The sequence below is a fragment of the Condylostylus longicornis genome, unplaced genomic scaffold (assembly GCF_029603195.1).
Source record: "Condylostylus longicornis isolate FDR11 unplaced genomic scaffold, ASM2960319v2 ptg000072l, whole genome shotgun sequence".
NCBI classification, from domain to species: Eukaryota; Metazoa; Arthropoda; class Insecta; order Diptera; family Dolichopodidae; genus Condylostylus; species Condylostylus longicornis.
This window is the reverse complement of record NW_026578040.1, coordinates 308,550-320,902: the sequence shown is the minus strand read 5'-3', so window position 1 is coordinate 320,902 and position 12,353 is coordinate 308,550. Positions and strand designations below refer to the sequence as shown.

Here is a 12,353-nt window from a genome sequence, read left to right as displayed (position 1 = left end):
TAATGTCATGGAATTTACGTTAGCTTTTCGCGCTTATAGAAATTTTTAAAATATTGCGATTTCGGAAATATAAGGTGTCAAAAATTCAAGTTTTACAAATTTCAATAGGCGATAACTTGAGAGGGGGTGGACATGAAAAAAAATTTTCTTATAACGAATGAAGCATTTATTAGTGTCTAAAAGCCCCAAAAATTTCAATCTTCTACAGGCTGGTGTCTAGAAGAAAAACAATATCAAAAATTTGGAAAAAAAGGACTTTAGATAACGGTAAATTTGAACGGCTATTTTTTTTTCTAAAGTTTAACAGTAGTATACTGCGCTAGGGGAAGCAAGCCACTGCCTTTTTGCGTTTTCAAAATTTCAAAAGTGCTTATGGTTTCACTGCACTAAATAATTAAAAAATGGGGTTTTTAGGGTTTTGGGGGGTTATCACTTCTAGAGGGGGGGAGATAGGTAAAAATTTTGTTCTACGAAAATAAGTTTCTAGTAAAGATCTATGTACGTTTTAAATTTCAGCTTTCTATTTTCAAGGGTGAAGAAGTTTTGTAAAAAAAAAAGTGTCCACGGACGGACGGACAGAGTGAAACTATAAAGCCCTTTTTTTCAAAAAACTTTTGGAAAAGTGCTAAAAATGATTTTGTGCATCTTTAAAATGCTTAATATTTTTTCCTAGACTTTATATACGAAATTAAAGCTTTTGTGCGATTTTAAAAATTCATTATAAAAAAATGGGTAGACATCTATTGTGTACACTTTTCCTCTCCCAATACTTCCAGTATGTATTAAAATGAAATAAGAAGGTATATTTCTAACTCTTTTAGCTAAGGGAATTTTTTGTATACAAATATTAGCAAGTGATTGCTTTGGTGTGTTGTAAACGCAGAGTCGAATTACTTATAAAATAGATATGCTTTGATCAGCACATATACCCTTACATAATTATATATAAAAAAATATAATTATTACCAAAGTATATCTACAATAAGTAGTTCGACTCGTTCCGTTAGTTTTCGTTTGCATTTTGCTTCCAAATTCTTAAAATGTTAGGTAAAAATTTTGTTTGATAAAAACAAAATTTATTTTTTATTTTTCATTTTATTAAAGTTAGGTAAAAAATTCGAATGTATGAAAGCAAAAGATATATGAGTTGAAATTAAATGTATGAATGTACATATGGATGTACCTGGTACAGTAGATACGCAGTATCAGGTAGTAACATAGAAATAAAGTAATTTATGAAGAAAAAAAAAGATGTATCAGTAAAAGATACTGATTAATACTTTATGAAATATAATTATTACCGATTCCTAAGAAATATGTTTTAAATTTATTAAGATTTAAATAAATCTTAATAAATTTAAAACATAAATTTTAATTTATTGATAATTATTAATTACAAATGTTTAAATATTTTAAAAATAGTTGTGAAAAAATTAAAATATTTTCAAAAGCACATATTTACCTCTCTGCTTCAAATAATGTTTACCCATTTTTATAAAAAAAAAAAATATTTTTTTCACAACTATTTAAATTTTTTTTAACATTATCGTCTTCTCAAAATTTATTTTTATTATTTTGCAAAATTATATACAAATTATAATAATTTTTTTTAAACACTTTTTTTCCGCTTTCAAATTATATACATATAATATTTAAATTATAATTTTTTTTTTTTTAATAGTCAAATTTTGTTTTTAAATCGCTTCGCTATTATAATATGGATACACCATTTCTGCCACCTTGTAGTGGAATAAATTACAGAAATAAAACTCCCGCCTTACTATACTTTATATACGAAAAAATAAATAACTCCCGCTTTTAAAAATACATTATAAAAAAATAGGTAGACATCTATTGCGTACATTTTCCCTCTCCCAAAAATTCTTATGTGTATAAAAATTAAAATAAGAAGGTATACTGCTTAACTCTTTTAACTAAGGGAATTTTTTGTATACAAACATTGGTGAGTGATTGCATTATTGTGATGTAAACGGAGAGTCGAACTACTTATTAATAGATATACTTTGGTTTTCGTGTACTGCACTTTTTGATTTTTTTTTCTTATTTGCTTACACATTTTTTTCTTACTTATTGACTTTCCAATTTCCAGAACAACCACAACAGTAGTTATTGTCGAGATCGTGAAGAGAAGAGATTATGCTATCGGAAGACAGACATTTTTTTTTTTAACATTTATTAAGATTCATTTTAAAGAATATACACAAATATACTTACATGTGTATATAAAATAATAAAAATTTATAGAAAATTACGGATGACCGAGCATGTTAAAATAGAAAATTAAACGTTAAAGTGAATGATCGCAATAAATAAGAGGACTTTTGAATACATATGTAAATATTTAAATTTTTTATAAATACATAAATATCATGCTTTGTGCATTTGGAACTTACTTAAATCAATTTAAATAAATTTAGTTAATGAAAATACGTATTAGTGTGTGTAAAGTCATTTGTAGAAATTATTCAAATGTCAAGAGGGGATTGATAGTGTGTCCGCAACATACTTTTTTCCATTCTATGAACATTTTTTTTTTAAAGAATTTATTAAGTTTTTGTGTGCACCTTATTTAAATTTACTAGTTATTAACTAGTAAAGTTAAATAAGGTTTAGTAAATTTAAAAGTTTATAAAAAATATTAAAAAAAAAAATAACTAATTAGTGAGTAAAAAATTAAAAATAACTTATAAGTAAGATTGTTTTATTTAATGTTTACCATTAAATTGATATATTTAAGTTTTTTTTATGAAAAAAAAATTTAAGATAAATCTTTCAATTATTCAATATTATTTTTATACATATTATATTAATTTAAATGTGTCTAAAAATTATTAAATACTTGACAAACTTTATGAATTTATTTATTATAACAAAAGTACCTTTTATTAGAAATATTAACTATAAATATTTTTAACCAAACCCTTAATCGCATATACATAATTATAAATTCAATATTGTCCAACGAATTATTTCATGAATTGGAAAATTTGCACTATTTGGATTAAAATTAAAAAAGGAATTGCTGATTGTAAGTATAATTATGCCATTTTAAATTTGAAAAATTAGTTTTTTTACTGACATTTTGAAAAATTCTACATACATACATACATACACAATGCACTCTTATGAAAACTAAATTTCTGCATAAGTACATACATACTGTTTTATTTTTCGTTTGAATATTTTCTCAGGAAATGAAAAAGTCAATAATGAATCACAACATCATCAATATCAAAGTTTTACATATGTATGTATAAAAAATTATAAAATCAAAATCTGTTTAGACTTGATTTTGAAATAATAATCAATATTGTACATACATACTGTTAATTTAAAGGTTCAAACAAGGCATAAATGTATGAAAAACAGCACTAGGAATGTGTAGTATAAACCACTGTTTCTCAACGGACCACAAAAAAAAAGAAAAAGGAGGGCCACAGAAATATATCAGGAGGCCACAAAAATTTTAACAAACATACTAAATATGTAATAAAAAAAAATTAGCATAAAAAACATGCACAAAAATTAGAAAAGAATGAAATTAATATTTCCACAATAATTTGCACGTATGCAAGTTTGCGCACTTTTGCTATAAATTTGTGATGGTAGACTTAATATTATACGTAAACGCATTTCTTGTCGCACCCATAATTATATTACATACATGAAAACCACTATTCTAAACGTCTGATTCTTTTAAATATATTTTATTTTATTTTTATTTATTTTATATATTTATTACTTTCCTTGTTCAACTTATAAAAAGATGCGTGCCTACCCAACGCTTATTATGTGCCCAACACGCAAGTGGCCAATTTAAAAAACTTTAAAAGGCGGCCAAAATTAGAGAAATTTTACAAATTTTTTTCATAAATATAAAAAACAATTTCATTTGAACAAACTGTAATTTTTTAGAGGTTTTTTTTTCAAAAAAAAAATTTTAAGTTTTTAAATTTTAATTTCATTTGAAAAACTGAAATTGATGTATTTACATATATAAAAATTTTAATGAAAAGCAGATTTTAATCATTTTTTGATATTGTAGAAAACACTATTTTTAATACATTATAAAAAGGTAAGTTTAATAAAATAAATATTATCTGCAATATCATTAAAAATAATTTCAACAAATTTGACTATTCTCTAAACCATAAGAATGTCTGACAGAAAAACGAAAAGATTTTCAGAAGCGCAATATAAAAAAATCTGATGTGGTCAGCACATAACCGATGGCAATGTGTATTGTTTAGTTAAGTGGAAATGTTACAGAATATTATAAAAATGTCTGTTTTTTTTTTTTTTATCCTTTCTTCATTCCCGTTGGGAACATAGGGCTTCCACATAACCTCTAAATCTTACTCTGTTTTGTGCTAGGTATTTTACTTCTGACCATGTCTTTCCGCTTGATTCAACTTCTTTTAATATTGTTCTACGCCATGTGTTTCGAGGTCTACCCACTCTTCTTTTTCCCTGCGGATTCCATTCTAGAGCTTGCTTCGATATTGTGTTGTTTGTTTTCCGCAGAGTGTGGCCTAACCATCTCCATTTTCTTTCTTTTATTGTTGTGCATATAGGTTTCTGTTCTGTAATCGCCCAGAGTTCTTCATTTGTTATAATTATGGGCCAGAATACTTTGCATATTATTCTTAGACACTTATTTATGTATACTTGTATTTTATTGATATAGCTTGCGTCTATATGCCATGTTTCACAACCATATAGTAGTGTTGATTTTACACAGGCGTTGAATATTTTGACTTTTGTGCTTCTGGCCAAGTAGGGTGACCTCCAGACATGCCACAGTCTGTTAAATGTTGATCTTGCCTTAGACAATCTGTGTTCAATGTCTTGTTTTGTACCTCCATCATTTGCTACGATACTGCCCAAGTAATTGAATTGTGGCACATCTTCTATTGTACTGCTTTGTAGTTGGAGAGGTGTATTTGATTTTGTATTTACTTTAAGGCATTTCGTCTTGTTGGCGTTGATCTTAAGTCCGATTTTGGCAGCTTCTTCTTCTAGCACCTTAATTTTTTCTTGCATATCTGCGTGTGTATGTGCCAAGAGGCAGATATCATCGGCGTAGTCTAAATCTTCTAATCTGCTGGTCAGGTTCCATCTAATACCCCTTGCTGTTGTATTAACTCTACGCATTACATCGTCGAGAACCACCACGAAGAGGAATGGCGAGAGAGGGCATCCCTGTCTGACTCCTGATTTTATTTCAATAGGTGTGCTTAGCTGGCCGCCGTGTAGTATTCTGGACTGCGCGTTATCATACATGGCCTTAATTACGTTTACAATTTTTGTTGGGACGCCTTTGTGATATAGTGCATTCCAGATGGATTCCTGTTTGATAGTATCGAATGCCCTCTCAAAGTCGACGAAGGTGCAGTATAGGGGGCTATTCCACTCATTTGACTGCTCTATTATGATTCTTAGTGTGTTGGAGTGATCTATGCAGCTTCTATTTTTGCGGAATCCTGCTTGTTCCTCCCTCATCATCAGATCTATTTTTGGTTCAATTTTTGCCATTATAGTGAGGGCTAGTACTTTATATATCGTGTTTAACAATGTTATACCTCGCCAGTTTCTACATTCTTGGAGGTTACCCTTCTTTGGTAATTTTATAAGGATTCCTTCTTTCCATTTTTCAGGCATTTTTTCTTCTTGCCAAATCCTCTCAATTATAGGTCCAAGCAGTGTAGCAGTCATATCCGAATCTGCTTTTAGTATTTCTCCCGGTATTCCATCTGCACCTTCGGCCCTGTTGTTTTTCAGCCTCGTAATTGCGTCTTTTAATTCTTTTTGAGATGGTGGTCTAGTGTTGAACTGGCTGATATTGCTGTAGTCCTCTGGTTCCCTTTCTATCATTTGTTGATTGGCTATATTAGTTTCATCGAAGTATTCTCTCCATCTTATCAGTTGTTCTTGAGTGTTGGTTATCAGATTGCCCTGTTTGTCTTTTATTGGATGGTTTTTCTTTAGACCTCCACCAGCTAGGGTGTTTATACATTTGTGAAGGCGTCTCATATTATTCATATCTGCTGCCGATTGTGCTTCTTTGGCAATATTGTTGTGGAATTTTCTTTTATCCCTTCTGGCCAGTTTCTTGACTTCCTTGGCCACAGTATTATATTGTGTTCTCAGTGTCTGGCTACTGTTTTGTTGAAGTTGTTTATGGAGCTCACGACGCTTTTCTATCTTTTTCCAAGTTTCATCTGATATCCATTTCTTTCTTTCTGGGCGTATTGTGCCTAATACGACCTCACCCACCCGTCTGATTATCTCCTGGATATTGTCTTCATTAATTCTATCTCTTTCGTCAGTTATTTTCGATATAAATTCCCGCTTTATATCTGTAATTTTTAGTTTGTGGGTCTCGATATTTTTCTTTCTGGATATGTTTTGTGTTCGGATTGCGGCGGGCTTTATTTGTATTTCTGCCGTGAGCAGGATATGATCACTGTTGATGTCTGCCCCCCTCCGCGTCCTGCAGTCCATCAATGAACGTCTCCATCTCTGACTTATGCAGATATGATCAATTTGGTTTCTAGTTTTAGCATCTGGGGACAGCCATGTATATTTGTGTATTGTCTTGTGTGGAAATATTGTACCTCCAATTACAAGATTATGCTCTTCACACAACTGTACAAGTCTTTCGCCGTTGTTATTGCGAGTGCCCAGACCATGCCTTCCAGTAGCGTTTGATTTGTTGCTTCCTACTTTAGCATTGAAGTCACCCATTATCACACATATTTCTTTTCGTGGTATTTTCCATAATGTTGTAGAGAGCTGGGAGTAGAATGCGTCTTTATTTTCATCTTCTGCTTGCTCCGTGGGGGCGTAGCACTGAACAAATGTCACGTTTCTTATTTTTGTGCGTATTCTGAGTGTTATGATTCTTTCTGATATAGCCTCCCATTTCATAATACTCTTTCGTAGACTTCTATCTATTATAAATCCTACTCCGCCTTCAGAACCACTGCCCGAGTATGCGACCATATTTCCAGACAGAGTCGTAATTTCACCTATACCTGACCACCTCATTTCACTAATGCCTAGCAGCTTGATCCCGTATTTTTCCATTTCTTTTTCGGCCTGAGTTAGTCTTGAGGGTTCTCTTAGTGTTCTGACATTCCATTGTCCAAATCGTGTCCTTTTTCGTATGCTTAAGTTCGTTACCGTGTGTTCTACCTGATTTATCCGAGGCTCTGCTTCCGTTTCATTAATCGCTTATTTTCGCTAAGCTAGGTGATTAGCCTACTGTAGCTATCTACTCGATGTTAGTTCATCTATCGCCCAGTAGAGTGACGACGTCATATTTTTCCGCCAGATGTCGCGGCCTTATACCCATCCCTGACGTTAAGATGTTTATTGGTATTGTCAAAGTCAACGTTGATGTAAGTTGTCAACAGTGATGCTGGCTTAAGTGTTTTTGTCTCGTGCCGCGAAAGTTGTTTATATTTTATATTTATATTGTGGCTTTTTCATATATTTAATTATTGGATATTAAGGTATAGCTTTATTATAATATTGTTACTAATAGTGTTATTCTTATATTTTAGGTATATTTTTATTATTGGATTATTATTTTGCTATATGGGAACGCTGTGTCAGTATGAAAACCTACACCTTATTCAGCTGTCCTGATTTACCTTATTCAGGTAATACAGGTGTTTTCATTCAATTATTAGTTGCGCTCCTCGTGGGCTTTGAACCCACGCCCCCCGGTTGAGTCGTTCTACAAGCGAGTGCGTTACCACTCGGCCACCGGGGACACAAAAAAAAAAAAAATGTGTTAAATACTTCTAAAAATTTAATTTTTAGGACATTAGTAAACTTATAGTTAACATACCTAGAAAAATGTAAATTTGGCTCTTAGTAGAATTTCGCTTTGTGCTACTCGAATTCCCTGAAATGCTCGCCAGTTAGTTTTGGTAACAGCCAGAACCCAAATATCAAATTTCAAGAAATTCCATCAATTCATTCCGTAGATATGGTGAAAAATGTAAAATCGGCCCGCAGATCAGCTTAATACGAAAAATTTAAATATTAAATTTCAATGCAATCGGTTGATTATATCTCTTTATATACGCAAAAATGTATATTTGGCCAGAAGTAACCGTCCAAATGCTGATGTCTGATTTCTTCCAAAAGTTGGGAGGTTTCGTGGACAGTCGAGCGAAGCCTATATATGAAATTTCAAGCAAATCGGTTGAACTTATTAGGTAAAATATTTTCTTTCCTTTATTTCAAAAGATTAATGCAAAATGGTGAAAAATTTAATCGTGAATTGTTAGCGTATTCTTTAAAAAATGTTTACATTTATTGCTTTTATTATAAATTATTTGGAATGCAAGAAATAAAATTAACATGGTTTTGTGACTGGCAACATACATCAAGAAATTTATTTCGCCTTGAAAAGGCATCAGTTCATATTAAAAATTGTATTAAATGAAAAACTTGGAAATAAATTAAAAATAAAATCAACAATTGACAAAAATGTGTAACGATATTATGATGCTGAAAAATAATTATATATGTTTTAGGGCGGCCATTTATTGAAGCACACAGGCGGCCAGGTAATTAGACATGTTCCTGCTTATACAAACATATTAAATACAGTTATTAAGTAGCACGCTCATAAATTTAATGCAATTAAAAAACTTTTAAGAAAATACAATTTTCTTTACAAAAATTCATTTTAACATAAAGGAGAAATTTCCAGTAAATAAAATCACTAACTCTAACAATAAAAAATTAAGAAAATTACAAATCATTAATTTGCAATAATCCAAACTAAATTTTAAATATTATATAAGTAATTCTATATAAATCATTATAATAACTGCGGATAATTTAACAGAAGAGAAACTTTAATTCATTAAAAACTGATTAAAATGATTCGCAATAGAAACTGGATCAGAGCACAAATCTTCACCCAATTTCAGCATAATATATTCGGTAGATATAACGTTTTTATTTAAGATAGTATTAACTAATTTCGATTCCATTCTTGAATTTCCCCAATGAATAATTTATTCATTAGAAAACTAGATTTCTTTAAATTTTATAATCTCTTGCTTAATATTAGGTTGTTTTCTAGTTTTTGTATACTTATAGGATATTTCTTTTTCCCGACCGCATTGCATACAATAAGAGAGTATCTGTGTGTACACGCGTGTATCTCAAGATCAGCTTACCCGATTTTGAAGAAATTTTATATAAGTATATTAATTTATTTTGGCTATGATACGAATTGATCAACTTTTGGGATATACCTATCTGACTGCGAGAAAAAGACCTTTTTGCGGGCCAATTTTACATTTTGCATATATAAAGAATTATCAGCCTATTTGTAAATTTTTACAAAAGAGCTATTTAAAACGCATTTTCATAATATTCTGTGTAACTTTCACTAAACTAGACAAAATAAATTGCGATCGGCTATGTGCTGATAACACATTAGATTTTTTTATTTTAAGAACCAAATAATTGGAAATCCAGGGTTTAATTGCAACTAGTATTTTTAATACTAGTGCGCCACATACTAGACTGCACCACTTTTTAAGTGGTGCAGTCTAGTATGTGTTAAGTTCATAATTATGAAAGATTTTAGGATTTTTAAGTTTAAATTCTATCAATCCGTTCCGTAGATATGGTAAGAATGTAAAATCGGCCCTCAGATCAGTTTCCGATCCCTCATCTTTCCAAAAAATTTTTATGTTCATTGTTTTATTACGAAGAATTCAAATATTAAATTTCAATGAAATTGGTTTAATTATTTTTCTTTATATCTGTTGAATATTTTCTTCATAATGATCAAAAATGTAAAACAGGCCCGCTAAAAAGTGCAGTTCCCGAGGCCTGATATATCCTAAAAGATTGATCAATCCGTGCCATACTCGAAATAAACTTACATATAAAATTTCTCAAAATCGTTTTAGCCGAATTTGAGATACACGCGTGCACACGCAGTCCGTCAAGTTGCTAAAAATAGTTTTTTTACACTTTCCTACTATGAATAAGTGCGTTCCCACGGAAAACTCGATATGCAAAATTTGTTTTCATCACATAACATACCTATTGTTAAAAATCTAAAAGCTGTATGAAAAAAATGATAAATTGAAGTTTATGAACATATATTTTAATTATTTTAATGTTAATTTTTCAATTTGCAATAAGGATATTAAGCTATATAATGCTGAATATAATTTTTGTAGGAATCTGACTAGGTGCCTTGTAATGATAATAGCATACATCCTATTTATAGAACGTTAAACAATAAATATTAAAATTGTACAATACATCAAACAAAACTAGCAAATTATCAAGATATGTCACCAGCCAACGAATTAGAAATACTGAAAGGCATCTTTGTTTCTATCTCGCTTACACTCCCTAAAAAATCGTATCTTAAAAAAAGAGAAGCCAAAAACTTCAGGTAAGTCTCTTGCTTTGCTCCGGGTATTGTCAAACTGAAATTAACTTTAAATTCCAAGTGTTGTTGGTTTTTTTTTCTTAGAAAATTATGCGCCGCTATGTAAAAAGGGCACAAACAAGATTTTGTTACTTTGTTTATAAGTTAGCGCAGTTTGTAAATAAAAAATTATAAAATATTTAATAATAAATGTTAAAAAAAATACTGTTTTATAAAAACTTATAAAAAGTATAAAATAATAAGCGAAAAAAAGAAAAAAATCTGCTGAAAAAGAAAAAGGTGTATAGTTCTAAATTGTTTTTCCCATTCATAAAAACAAATATTTTCATTACAACATGTACATGTGAATATTATTCATTTCAATAATTAAAAGAAATATTTATTCAATTTATTGTGTTTGACTAATTCATAATTTGCGATTTTATTAAATTTTTAATTTTGCATAGAAAACATTTGTTTTTGTTTTCCTTTAAATTCGAGTTACTTCCGATAACATAATGTTACCAGAATCGGATTTTTTTCTTAGCAAAATTAGTTCGTGTTTGATAAAATACAGCATACATACAATATTTTTATTTGGTCTTTTTTTTATATATAATTAGAGTTCTTCTAGAAGTAATGAAATGAAAAGAAAGTGAATTGGAATTATTAATTATTCCAAAAATTTATACTTTTATAATTCATAAAATAAATTTTTTCAAAGAAAAGAAAAAAATAATGAATTTTGTTTAAATTTAATTTTTTTTTACAGATATTTAAAATGAAAAATATTTTAAAATATTTTTTAGTTTTTACTTTAAAAAAACTTATCCTTCTTACAAATTACAAATATATTATAGTAGAGGCCAAATAAGAAAATAAAATAAATACGTTCCTGTTACGACTTTGACAATGCTTGGAGCAAAGAAAACAACAACTAGAAAAAATTGGGCTTCATTTTTTTTTCAAGATGTTTCTTCCTTTAGTATTTCTAATTCGTGGCCACCTGCGGTCTCTAAAGTGTTTAGCTCAAATTTCCATCTTTTACACATTTTATTTTATTATTTTACTTCAAAAATGACAATACATAATGACAAGTATATAAGACAAGTACATAATGACGTATATAAGACCACAGAAAGCGAAAATTCAATGGCTTTATATATAGTTTTCACCGGGATATTCGCAACAATTTTTTTTTAACTTGCTTCCTTCTTAAAAAAATCGATTTGTTGTTCAAATAGCCCCAGACTTATAAGAGATTTAAAAAAAATATATAAAACTGACTTTTATTTAAGCTTTATAACGTTTAAAATCGGAAAGTGCATGAGAAAACTGCTCAAAGGGTGTAGTTAATAATTAAAATATAATAAATATAATTATAAAATAAATACTATAATTGGGTTATATATTATTATTTAAGTACAATTAACAACCGCATCGTATACAGTACGTATGTATAAGTTTTGCATATGGAGTTTGCGGTGGGAACGCACTTCTCCATGGTAAGAAAGCGTAAATAAACTACTTTGAAAAGATGTCGCTCTGTCGGTCTGTACACGTGTCACGTGTATCTCAAGTTCGGCTGAACCGATTTTAATGAAATTTTGTATGTGAGTTTATTTAGGCTGGAATAATGAACTTTTGAGGTATATCACATATCGAGAATCGAACATTTTTCGAGCCAATTTTACTTTTGTATGTAAAGAGAAATAATCAACTAATTTCCTTGGAATTTAATATTTCAACTGAGGGTGTTAAAACAATGAATCTATAAATCTTTTGGAAAGATCAGGGCTCGGAAATCGATCTGGAGACCGATTTTATATTTTTGATCATATCTACGGAACAAATTGATGAAATTTTTTGAAATTTGATATTTGAGTTCTGGTTGTTACTGAGTCTAACT

At 29.7% G+C, this 12,353-nt stretch overlaps 1 protein-coding gene across 4 annotated transcripts in view; it reads left to right on the top strand.

Annotated features, from left to right (window-relative positions):
* The first annotated feature begins 2,096 nt into the window (after window positions 1–2,096).
* Window positions 2,097–12,353, top strand: part of LOC129612405 (uncharacterized) — a 36,207-nt gene continuing 25,950 nt past the window's right edge. Inside the window, exons 1-2 of one of the 4 annotated variants that reach the window (XM_055525974.1) lie at window positions 2,097–2,354; window positions 2,911–3,049. The gene's annotated coding sequence lies outside the window, so the exon portion shown is untranslated. Of the gene's footprint in view, window positions 2,355–2,897; window positions 3,050–3,361; window positions 3,508–7,554; window positions 7,689–12,353 lie in introns of those variants that run through there. The other 3 variants (XM_055525973.1, XM_055525975.1, XM_055525976.1) reach the window with 3 other exon arrangements.